A 12,751-nucleotide genomic window follows, 5' to 3' on the forward strand; every position below is an offset into this window, starting at 1 on the left:
GCAGAAAAAGAAAGCTATCAACGGCTGCAACCAGATTTATGAGAATGCAGGTTAAGAAAAACCCTCGAGTGACCGAAAAAGACCTGTAGAAAGACAACAGGCACTGAGGTTTCAGCTCACACAGTTAGGTGAGTACTAAACGCATGCCAGAACTCCAAGACGTACACCACTGACCCAAAAGCACAAGAAAAGTCGGCTCCAATTTGCTCAAAATCATATGAATAATTCAGAGGTTTTGGGATTCTGTTCTGTAGAGCGATGAAACAAAACTGGAACTTTTCTGCCCAGTGGATCAGCGGTATGTCTGTAGGAAGAAGAATGAAGCATATGCTGAAAAGAACACTCTGCCTACAGTTAAGCATGGTGGTGGCTCAGTGATGCTCTTGGGCTGTTTTGCATCCTGTGGCACTGGAAACCTGCAGTGTGTTAAAGGCAAGATGTAAGAAGAGTATCAGGAAATTCTAGGAGAAAACGTCAGGACAATGATCCCAAGTATACCTCAAATTCTGCTCTTGGGCTGTTTTGCATCCTCTGGCACTGGAAACCTGCAGCGTGTTGAAGGCAAGATGTAAGAAGAGTATCAGGAAATTCTAGGAGAAAACGTCAGGACAATGATCCCAAGCATACCTCAAATTCCGCCAAGCCTTGATAGCAGAAGAAGTCCTGGAAGATTCTACAATGACCATCACAGTCACCTGTCTTGAACCACATAGAACATCTCTGGTGGGATTTGAAGGCAGCAGTTGCAGCACGCAAACCCAAGAATATTACTAAACTGGAGGCCATTGCTCATGAGGAATGGGCAAAGATTCCAGAAACGCTGCCAGAAGCTAGTGTCTGGTTATACACCTCGTTTCCAGGTAATAACAGCAAAAAGGGTGTTCTACTAAGTACTAAAGATGCTTGCCATGAAGGATTTGAATAATTTTGAGACTGCAGAAGTTATCAAAAGTTGCATTTTCAGTTGAATTTGGGGAAACCACTTGAAACTTTTGTGGGTTGAGCTATTTTAGTTACTTTTGTTTGACTTGTTCATTGCAAACAGCTGAAAGTCTGCAAATTTTGCCAATAAACCTGATTTGCAATGGGGGTTAAATAATTTCGATTACAACTGTAACTCGTTGCTCTGAATCTTTCAGCAGTGACATCTGTTTCATCACAGGGACTGACAAATCACTGAAGAAACTTAGATGCCAAAAATACTCTTCTTTCTCCTTCGATAACCCGGTTCCCTTCTGAAGAGTCTGAAACAGAGAACGTTATTTTTAGAGTCCTATTTAACATGTCAGTATACATGTCAGAGCATTTCCACCCACAGAAACCCTCCAGTGACTGCAGTGTGTCCACCCACTGGAGCTCTTTCCATGGTTGCATGATAGTGGACAATGTTTCAATAGATTATTCTTGTAGTAAATCCCTAGCTGCTGGACAAGAATTACATTTTGTTTTGATAATGCTTTGTACGATTAGGGTCGAGTCGTTTTGAGGGGAGATTGTATCTGTTTCTGACCAGATGGGAGAGTCATGGTGTTTGATGATAATTCAAAATTGTCCTTAGGAGACAACCAAATCCCCTTTTTTAAAAACACACACACATACACCCACCTATTTCAGAAAGGTCCATTCAGGTGCCTAGCATGCTGCCACACGACAACCGAATGTTTAACACTAACTCGCCAACAATGACTGTTACTTAATATTGCCATCTGAGAGCCCTGACAATGAGACGTAAGAACCCCCGAGAGGGCGGTGCACATTAAACATACTTTAAAGGAGTCTGTGGTGTTGCTAAGTGTCATTGTTGTGATACCAATATTCAAAGTGTCAGGTTTGAACATATCAGTCTCCACACAGCACCCCAGCTAACAAAAGATTTTAAGAACGTTTTGCTAATGTTGCCATTAGGTTATGAAAACGTTATGTTCTCTGACCATTCAAAATGTCCAGTAAATATGTGAACGTTAAGGGAACATTCCATTTTGCAAACATTATGGGAATGTTACTTTTGAATTTTCTCAGAAGATTCTGAAACAAGTAGTAAAGGCCATTTCACACTGCGCTGCCAGAAGTCAACAGACACTTTGTCGGGTTTTGTCTGATCAGTGTGTTACCCCTGTCTGTGTCTATTGGCGTCTGTGGGAGCTTGTTTTCACTGACTGAACATGCTGAATCTACACTTTTCGGGTCATGGAATGGCTTAGAAGTGATGTACTGTAATCTGATGATTGTCCGCATTGGTCGGTGTTTGTCGGTGCAGTGTGAATTGGCCTTAGCGTTAAAAAAATAAAACGTTTAAAATCCAACTAAAACGTTTCAGAAAGACATTCCACACTGTAAAAAATAATAATGCTGCTGCCGTTGTTGTCACTGTTATTTAGCTGTCATATGGTTCAGAGTTCATATTTTGACTGAATTACAATTGTTGATCATCACCATGTTTGAGATTTGTGTCAAGGTGTTGAGCTATGTGCTTCTCATTGCAACTTATTTGCCTGGGTGTAATGGGGAAATTGTGTGCCTCTAGTTTTAAGAGGCAAATGATGCCATGTAGCCAACTTTGAAAATAAAACATGGAGATGAAAAAACAAGGATTGTAGCTGCTTGCATTGCTAAACATTCTTTATATGCCTTGACAAGAAGTTTTAAGTTCAAAAGACTACCTGTTACTCATTTCATGAACAAAATCTTTTAAGTTGACTTTAACTGGAGAAAATTAGTAGAGTTAACTTAAAAAGTTGAGTGTAGTGTGATAGGTTGCCTTTTTTTCAAGTTGGCTAAACTTGTTTTTATTTTAGTTGCCTTGATAAGAATTTTTAAGTTAAAAAACGACCTGTTACTCATTAGATGAACAAAAGTATTTTAATGACGGGACAAACCAAGCCGACAGTCGGCCATCGAGCAACGTCGGGCCGTTTTTGAGCATTGTTCGGCTTAGTTTTTTCGGTGTGTTCCGCACTGGCCAGGCGCTCTAGTCGGGTTTTTTTAGGCTGATTCAGTATGTTGAATTGGCGTCGGGCTGTCGGTGAGAGAACTCTGATTGGCTGTTCAGCGTAGCGAACGCGTCAGTGCACGAGAATAAAAGCAAAGATGATGAAAGCGAATCAAGACGTTATCATTTTACCTGAGCATTCAAATGCACAAAAATATTTTCATAATAACATGAACCGACTGGAATGAAGAAAGTGACAGCGTGATTGATATTCAAAATGGTAAGCAAGCGCTGCTTTGTTTACGGTTTGCATATCTGCAGTCCTAGTTTTGGTTTCCCTTTTAGAATGACGAAAATAGACTATTGATAGGCCTACCTGCTGTTTACATACACGCAGGTGCAGAACACACATGCTGACAGCTGCCTTTAGTTCCTATGGTGTTCAAGGTCAGCTTTTCGGCCGAGACGTAACAGTCGGTGACAACACAGTTAGCTTTCTTTGCCGCTAGTTCTTTAACGTTGGCTTGGTGTGTCCTGGGCTTAAAGGGTTAGTTCACCCAAAAATGAAAATTATGTCATTCATTACTCACCCTCATGTCGTTCCAAGCCCGTAAGACCTCCGTTCATCTTCGGAACACAGTTGAAGATATTTTAGATTTAGTCCGAAAGCTTTCTGTCCCTCCATTGAAAATGTATACGGTATACTGTCCATGTCCAAAAAGGTAATAAAGACATCATCAAAGTAACGTTAGTCCAAGTGACTACAGTGGCTCAATCTTAAGTTTATAAAGCGACGAGAATACTTTTTGTGCGCAAAATAACGACTTTATTCCACTATTCATTTACTTCTCTCTGAGCCTCGAGTGAGTTCACGTAGTATAACTGCGTAGCGCTTCTGGGTTGTACGTCAGACGCATCACACACATGACCAGCGTCGGCCAATAGTGAGCCTACGTGTGACGTACAACACAGATGCGCTACGCAGTTATACTACGTGAAAAAACTCGAGGCTCAGAGAGAAGGAAATGAATCGTGGAATAAAGTCGTTATTTTTGTTGTTTTTTGCACACAAAAAGTATTCTCGTCGCTTTATAAACTTAAGATTGAGCCACTGTAGTCACTTAGACTACTTTGATTATGTCTGTATTACCTTTTTGGACATGGACAGTATTAGGGTGACCATATTCCAGGTCATGTCCGGCCAGGATTTCGAGATCGCCCAAAATATCCGCGATTCGGCTTTTGCTTTCTCGTCGCCATTCATTTTGTTTACATGTACACCTTTTGATTCAGTAGGGCTACTGAATTAATTCCGATTGGTTAATCTGAATGTAGTGTTTACATGAACGCTAAACAAGTGATCGGTTGATGTGCGTGTAAGCATTGCTAAGAAAATTCCTGTGTTTTCGTCTCGATCGGGATCTGTGTGAATCAGAATGCATGACCTGCAAAGCTGGCACGTACGTGTCAGTGTCAAATAACGTAATAATGTAAACATAATGAATGGTGACTGTAGAAAGCAAAAGACGAATCCCGGGCATTTCGGGCGATCTCGAAATCCTGGCCAGATATGTCCTGGTTAAACAGGACGTATGGTCACCCTAGACAGTATACCATATACATTTTCAATGGAGGGACAGAAAGCTCTCGGACTAAATCTAAAATATCTTAAACTGTGTTCCGAAGATGAACGGAGGTCTTACGGGCTTGGAACGACATGAGGGTGAGTCATTAATGACATAATTTTCATTTTTGGGTGAACTAACCCTTTAAGTTGACTTTAATTGGAGTGGATTAGTTTAGTTAAATTAAAAAGTTGTATGCAATTAGTTGCCTTATTTTTTTAAGCTAGCTCAACTAGGCCTATTTTATTTTTTTTATACAGTGCATGAACTATGTACATATAATGTTTTTTTTGCTAACATTTTAAGCATTTTTTTAAAGACCAGATAACATTGATCAAACATTCTGTTAAAGGGGTGGTTCGGGATTTTTGACATCGGACCTCATTTTTAAGTCAGCCTGGTTGTTATTCATCAGTGGAGACATTTTTTTTTAAAAATGATCCAGTCCTTATATTTGGATAGTTAGCCGATGCTAGGCTAGCGCGAGTCAATGGTATATGCTAGCCAGCCATTAAAAACCGTTTTACCCACTCCACAGTGCATCAAACGCAAATCAATTATAACACTAGACTATCGATGTATATGTCCGTTGAGAGAATAATGTTAGAAATCAAACTTACCTTTCATCACATTGCATTAGTTATAATTTGTTCCCTGTAATCATAAGCCTTGTCTACAGCAGCAGCGGAGTGATATTGATTACCTAGGCAACCGAGTGAGCCGGTACACACATGACACAAGTGTATTTACCTGTGTTTACTTTTTGCCGCATTACTAACCGGAGCAAAGTAAAATTCCGCAGCTGTTGAGAAACTAGTTCCTTTGGGATCATTGAGATGAAAGGTAAGTTTGATTTCTAACATTATTCTCTACGGACATTTGCATCGATAGTCTAGTGTTATAATTGATTTGTGTTTGGTGCACTGTGGAGTGGGTAAAACGGTTTTTAATGGCTGGCTAACATATACCATTGACTCGCGCTAGCCTAGCATCGGCTAACTATCCAAATATAAGGACTGGATATTTTTTTTTTTAAAATGTCTCCACTGATGAATAACAACCAGGCTGACTTAAAAATGAGGTCCAATGTCAAAAATCCCGAACCACCCCTTTAATGTTACTGAAGAATGTTTGTTCTTAACTTTGAGAGAACTTTGCCAGAACGTAAGCTAATTAAGTTCTGAGAATATTTCCTGTTTGGGACTGCACTATATATAACTGTGATGGTGATACATTAAAGCCTTTCACTTTCAGAGAAACATTTTGCAATGTGAAGATTGCACTTGTTGCCGTACAAAATCTTAGTGTTCATCGAGGAAATGAAGAAAGTTTCCTTTTTCCTTTTACTGTAAAGAGGAAGCAATGGAAGCAATTTAAGCAATTTTGAGTACAGCGGAAACGGATATACTAAATAGTATTATACAACAGTTAGTTCCGGTCCTCAAATTTGATTGGCTGAGCAACGTTCCAAGAGTGATGATATACAGTCCAACACCACTACAACCTTTCACTGTTTGTATCACTCTATTTCATGGACCTTTTTCAGAGACTGTGATTACCTTTGCATCAAATAAAAAAACTTTAAAAAACTAAAAAAAAACTAGTTAACACTGCTGTGAGGGTGTTTCTAATACAGCGGCTTTAGGAGTGACGGTAAAGTTGACATCTTTCTTCTAACTGTCGTTATCAATCTCTCTCAATGTTTTACTCTTTTTGAAAGTTGTGGAGTTTTTATTTGCTTTTTGAGCAAAAGGGAACACAAAAAATATATTTAAAGGGGTGGTTCATTATGTTTTAACTTTTTTAACTTTAGTTAGTGTGTAATGTCAGCTCATTTGCATTTAAAGGGACACACACAAAAACGGTGCGATTTTGCTCACCCTCAAAAAGTGACAATTTTAACATACACACTCTGGGGGCATCAGAGACTTATTTTACATCTTGTGAAAAGGGCATTATATGACCCCTTTAAGGGGGTTTTAAACTTCCAGAGAACATTCAAAAGTAACATTTTCATAACTTAATGAGAACGTTAGCAAAACGTTCTTAGAACATATTTTTGTTAGCTGGAATGTTGTAAGTGTGTCTCATCAGGCAATCCAAAGTTCTACACACACTTGTGGTCTTCTTGCCCACTTGAACATTTGGGCTAAATGCCACGAAATAAGTACATAAGTGCCCAAGTGCAAAGACCAAAAGCCCATGGCAGAAATAGTAAAAGTAGTATGCTAGTATTCTATTTCGAGCACCACAACAGTCTTTATATAATCATTCACTCAAAGGATTTGTTCAAAAACACTTAATGAAACACAACTGTATGTTGCTTGGAGACTGGAATGATTCGTCTGTGGATTCGTACGCATTAAGTAATTATGTATTCGAAAGTATTTTTGCTAGCAGAGCAAAAAAATACACAACGTAATTGGCAATATTGTATCTAAAATCAAATCAAGTTGTTCAAAATTAACTTCTTGTTTGTTGAACTGTTGTATAAAATCACACATGGTCACTCTCCCGCCATGCTGTTGGTCTGAATATCAGCAATGATGTGGTTACCTGGTTAATTGGTGCTGCTTGACTTAAAGTATGTGAGTTTAAGTTATGAAAATACATTATCATGAAGTTGAAGATGATGCTCTATCTTGAGGACTCACTTCTGAGGGCAGCATCATTAAATATTTAAAGTCTCTCATTTTGTTTTGAATATTTGAGACCTATGTGTTTGGTTTTGTTTTGTTTTGAGCTTTTGGCTTCCTTTCTTTTTCAACATTTATTGCTTTACTATGAGCTTTTGGAGGCAGAACAGCATCTTCCCACTCCATGGCAACACGCCTCTCTGGAGCTAATATGGGATCTTTAATATGGAGGTTAACCACCCCAGAGAGGTTTAGGTCACAGAGATGTGATTCATTCTCACTCCTCTTGCTGTTTCATTTCCTTCTCTTCATTGGAACCATCTTCCACCCTCTTGCTTGTTTGGCTCTAATTTGGTTCTTCTCAGATAACATGGATTATTTAGAACTTCCACAGTAATGTAACTGATAGTTATACAAGACTAAGATGACAACATGGCCCTTATATTATAAAACAATAGGGGCCATTCAAGCATGCTGATACAGGTAAGAACCTTCAAACACGGTCACAGCAAGTACTATCAACCATAGAGGCCCTCTCAGGATTATTTAACAAACTCAGTCTTTGATCACAATGTCAGTAATCTTGAATGGCCCCTGCTGGAAAGGAATTTATTGTGCCTGCTTACAGCATGAGTGCACTAGGTTCAACAACATTTAAGAACAAAATAATGGGCCCTTTAGCTTGTTGACTGCTTTCTCACTTGTTTTTGTTAGATTGACCTTTGTGAATGATGGAATATTCTAGTTTTAATCAATATGAATTTTTTTAGAATGATTCAGGGTTTTTAAGTTGTTTTCCTCAGTGTGTTGTTGATGCTAATGTTCTATAAATCAGTGGAAATAAAAGAAATGAAACAGCAGATATGCCGCAGAGTTCTTGTAAACAGGATGAATAGAGAGGTCATTGGTGGTGCATGCTTGGGGTTAATGATTCGAACAATCCCCAAAGTATTAAACTTCGACATGTAACTAACTTTGTGTAACTTATTAATATCCCTAATATCATTTGTATGGCTTGTTATGGTGATGGTGGGAACGTGATATTATGTCGTGGCGACGAGATATTAATTCGTTGGCCACAACAAGATCATTTTTTCAAAGTAACGCCATCCTTATGTCGCAATTTAAAGTCGCAACATCATATGCTGAGGGAACTAAATCTATTTCTCGTGGGCATGAGTTAAATGCGTAAACAACCAGCAACCTGGAATTATCAGAAATGAATAGGCCTATAATAATATTTAGGTAACACTTTATATTAAGTTGACATAGTTACACGTTACTACATGTACTTACTATTGTAATAACAGTAACTTATGCATAATTCCAGGCAACTATCCCTAAACCAAACCCTAACCCTAACTGTAACTCTATAGTAAGTACATGTATAGTTAATAATGAATATTATTTATAACTTATTTGAGTAAGTACAATCCATATACGTCACCTTAAAATAAAGTGTAACCAATATTTATTTTAAATTAAGAATGACAAAATAAGGGCGGAATTAAAGGGATACTCCACTTTTTTGGGAAATAGCCTCATTTTACAACTCCCCCAGAGTTGAACAGTTGTGTTTTACCGTTTTCGAATCCATTCAGCCGATCTCCGGGTCTGGGGGTCCCACTTTTAGCATAGCTTAGCATAATGAATTGAACCGGACAAGACCATTAGCATCTCTCTCAAAAAAATGAACAAAGAGTTTCGATATTTTTCCTATTTAAAACTTGACTCTTCTGTAGTTACATCGTGTACTAAGACCGACGGAAAATGAAAAGTTGTGATTTTCTAGGCTGATATGGCTAGGAACTATACTCTCATTCCTGCGTAATAATCAAGAAACTTTGCTGGCAGTACCATGGGTGAAGCAGGCGTAATGATATGACGCAGCGCATGCCGCCTGATAATAGGCTACTGAGCTGGGGACTATTATCAGGTGCTGCGTCATATCATTATGCCTGCTTCACCCATTTCTTGAAACTCTTTGTTCATTTTTTTGAGAGAGATGCTAATGGTTCAATTCATTATGCTAAGCTATGCTAAAAGTGGGACCCCCAGATCCGGAGATCGGCTGAATGGATTTGAAAATAGTAAAACTCAACTGTTTAACTCTGGGGAGTTGTAAAATGAGCCTATTTCCAAAAAAAGTGGAGTATCCCTTTAAGAAATTATTATATTAATATATTATAGCCCATTATATTGCGCGCGATGGTGCCTATAGACAGCATTCAAATGAAGTTTGTTATTATCATGATAAAAGATTATGTAAGAACATAAAATAATATAGGCCTACAAGAAAACATTTTTATCCATCCCATCTCACAGCCTTTTAAATCCATTCACTGATCGTGTCTTTACTGTAGTTATGTAGCAACCAACACATTGGCAAACCCATTACAATTTAATTTAATTTGTTTATTTTTTAAATGCACTGTTTTATTTTATATTCTGATGAATATTTACAATTCGTAATCTTATTAGCCAGACAACAGATGACAGAATGCTGTCTTTACCAGTTTCATCTTGTCTCCATAAAGCTGACAGTTACAAATGAGTCATTCTAATAAATCCAGTCCTAAAGAAGCCAGCAGTAGCTCGCAGGAATTATTACAAAAAACAAGTGACACATCTGAAACTCATAAATCATGCACCAATAGGGTGACGATGCCTCATTTAACATTATGTTGTATTACAAAAGTAGCTTTCCAACAGGTACACATTACTGGAACAGAAGGGACAACAACATTGTGCAACCCTAAATGAGGGGAGCCTGGGTTTTCAAGAGCTCTCTATAAGGCCTGGGGGTTTTGGGGCATGCGATTCCTGTTGATGGATTCTGGGATGTTACCATGGCTCATCGTTGTTTTAAAAGCAGGATGTGGGCCCAACAAGGAATGCCAAGATCCCTGGGTTGGCTAGGCTGAATGAGCAGAGGGTGACAGCCTCGCCAGGCATGCTGGGAAAGAACATTCTCATGCAGATAAACTGGAAAAAAGCTCCTTGTCTGGAGTTCTGGAACTCCATATGGGAATCTCACACTCAACAGGATGGAAAACTAAGAGCCATATTCAGAGCTCAGCATGTTCAGGGGTAAAGAGCATTTAATTTTTCAAATTAAATTCATTATTTTTCACATAGCCTACATGACATAAATACTTTGGGGGTTCTGAGAATGTATTAGTGAGGTTTTGTTGTGATTTTATATTTATTTAGTTAGCATTCTCACCAATACCAAACCAAAATCACTAGCATCTAAATGAATAATAACTCAAAGAAATATTTCAATAAAATAATAAATCTATACATTTAATTAAAAATAACATATCTTTTTTGTTATTTCAGAGGCTGTTCAAACGTCGTCCTTAGTTTTCTCAGTAGAAAAGGTCCATTCACAATTTGTCTACCCACACCCCTCCCCTCTTCCTCTCACTTCTTTCTCTCTCTCCCCTACAAAAAAACTACTATCATCAGGCATACAATACCACTAACATGTCCTCATTTCTAAAGACATATGCAAGCTGTAAACCACAATAGTGACCCAAATACAACATAACAGAAACCCATGTAAATCCCAGCATAACAGAACATTAAACACTAACACATCTCTCCCTATAGTAATCTTGTACAAAAATAACACTTAAAGGGTTAGTTCACCCAAAAATTAAAATTCTGTCAGTGATTACTCACCCTCATGTTGTTCCAACCCCGTAAGACTTTCGCACAAATGAAGATATTTTTGATGAAATCTGAGAGCTGGCTCACTCCTTCATAGGCTGCTAATTAATTGATATCTGCCAGAAACCAACGAGAAAACGTAAAATTGCCTTACCAATGCCGCAAAATGAATGGCTTACTCATCTAATGATCGTGATCATCTTCTCAGTTCTCGCGCATGCGTCGTGGCGCTCTCGTGAACTCGCGTCAGAGGCCCACACAGAAGAAAATGACTAGTTGAATAAAGTCGTTATTTTTGTCGTTTTTTTGCACACAAAAAGTATTCTCGTCACTTGATAAACTTAAGGTTGAGCCACTGTAGTCACTTGGACTATTTTAACGATGTCTTTACTAACTTTTCTGGGCCGGCAGATGCAATTACATAGCAGCCTCTGAAGGAGTGATTCAGCTCTCAGATTTCATCAGAAATATCTTAATTTGTGTTCCGAAGATGAACGCAAGTCTTACGGGGTTGGAACAACATCAGGGTGAGTAATTACTGACAGAATTTTTCATTTTTGGGTGAACTAACCCTTTAATTTCAACATTTATTCTCCTTATACAGTCTAGCGCAAAGCATGCTGGGAACTAGAAATCTGCTGCAACTCAGTCAGTCTAAGTTCAACTTAATACAATCAAATTTTGAGTTCATGTAACTTTTTTCTTTATCGAGTACAAACTTTCAGTAATATTTGAGTTTATATTTTTTAATTAATTTAAACTGTTCAGTTTTACTGTGCAGGTATTAACAGATCGTGTGTCACTATAATATGTCCAATGGAGATCTTATTGCCTTGATCAATTTTACTTCCATTTTGCTTAAATTTTACAACATGTGTACCATTTCACTTTTTGGGGGCTGTCCCTATACTGCTTGTTTGCAGGAAGTGGCAAATGTGTGATGTGGCCCAACTGAGGCATGACCAATATCGCTCTCAACTAACATCAACATGCTGTGAGTTATCTGGGAGGTGTGGCTCTTTTCCTTCCCTTTTTCTTTCTCTCTCTACCCCCTTTTGCAAACGCATCCCTTCTCTCTGGTCACCTATTTGTGTGGGAACGGATGTGATGCAAACCACAGAAGCTTCTCCACCCATACCCTGTCCTGCTTATACAAACAATGTTATATTATTGTTTGAATGTCCCTTTAATTATCCTTTAACCATAATGTTTAGCAGTAATTAATTAAAGTGCAACAAATTGCTGATTTTATCACCACAAAGTGCTTTGAATAACTAGATGGTATAAACTGCATCTTGAGTGAATACCAAATTGTGATGGGAAAATTATGTTATGATTATTTGTGAACAATATCACACTTGTCACTTGGTTATTTAGGAGTTCACCCATGTAAAGTTGTTTGGAAGCTTTTTTGTTAGTTTAAGGGCAGTTTACATGTCACTGTTCCGTAAAAACTGAAAACTTTTTATGCGTATTGGCTGTTCATTTATACGACAACGGCGTTTTGGGAACCTGAAAATGCAAACTTTTAAAAACAGGTTTCAATGTTTTTGAAAACGATATCATCATTGTCTCATCATCACAGTGTTAAGTACAAAAACATGAATTTGTGAAAAGGTTGTATATTATGTGATTAGTCTTACACAAGTACTTGAAAACCAAAACAACAATGGTGGACTACAATTCTCTGATACCGCATTATGGAGAAGATAGAGAGATTTGAATTCAGTAGTTAATTTTTTTTTTAAATGAATTAAAATAACAATTAATGTGCATTACTTTTTTTAAAGTAACTAAAATATTAATGTGTAAATTAATGCATTACTTGTTACATCAAAAAAGTAATCTGATTACATAATTCACATTACTTGTATTGTGTTACCCCC

General features: G+C 37.9%; 1 long non-coding RNA gene across 1 annotated transcript; it reads left to right on the forward strand.

The window, feature by feature from the left end:
• The first annotated feature begins 6,076 nt into the window (after window positions 1-6,076).
• On the forward strand, window positions 6,077-10,661 carry LOC311300479. The gene is made up of 3 exons (XR_014629330.1): window positions 6,077-6,207; window positions 9,903-10,280; window positions 10,533-10,661. It is a non-coding gene; the product is annotated as an uncharacterized lncRNA (long non-coding RNA).
• Window positions 10,662-12,751: the final 2,090 nt, after the last annotated feature.

Source organism: Rutilus rutilus, assembly GCF_951802725.1.
Source record: "Rutilus rutilus genome assembly, chromosome: 11".
NCBI classification, from domain to species: Eukaryota; Metazoa; Chordata; class Actinopteri; order Cypriniformes; family Leuciscidae; genus Rutilus; species Rutilus rutilus.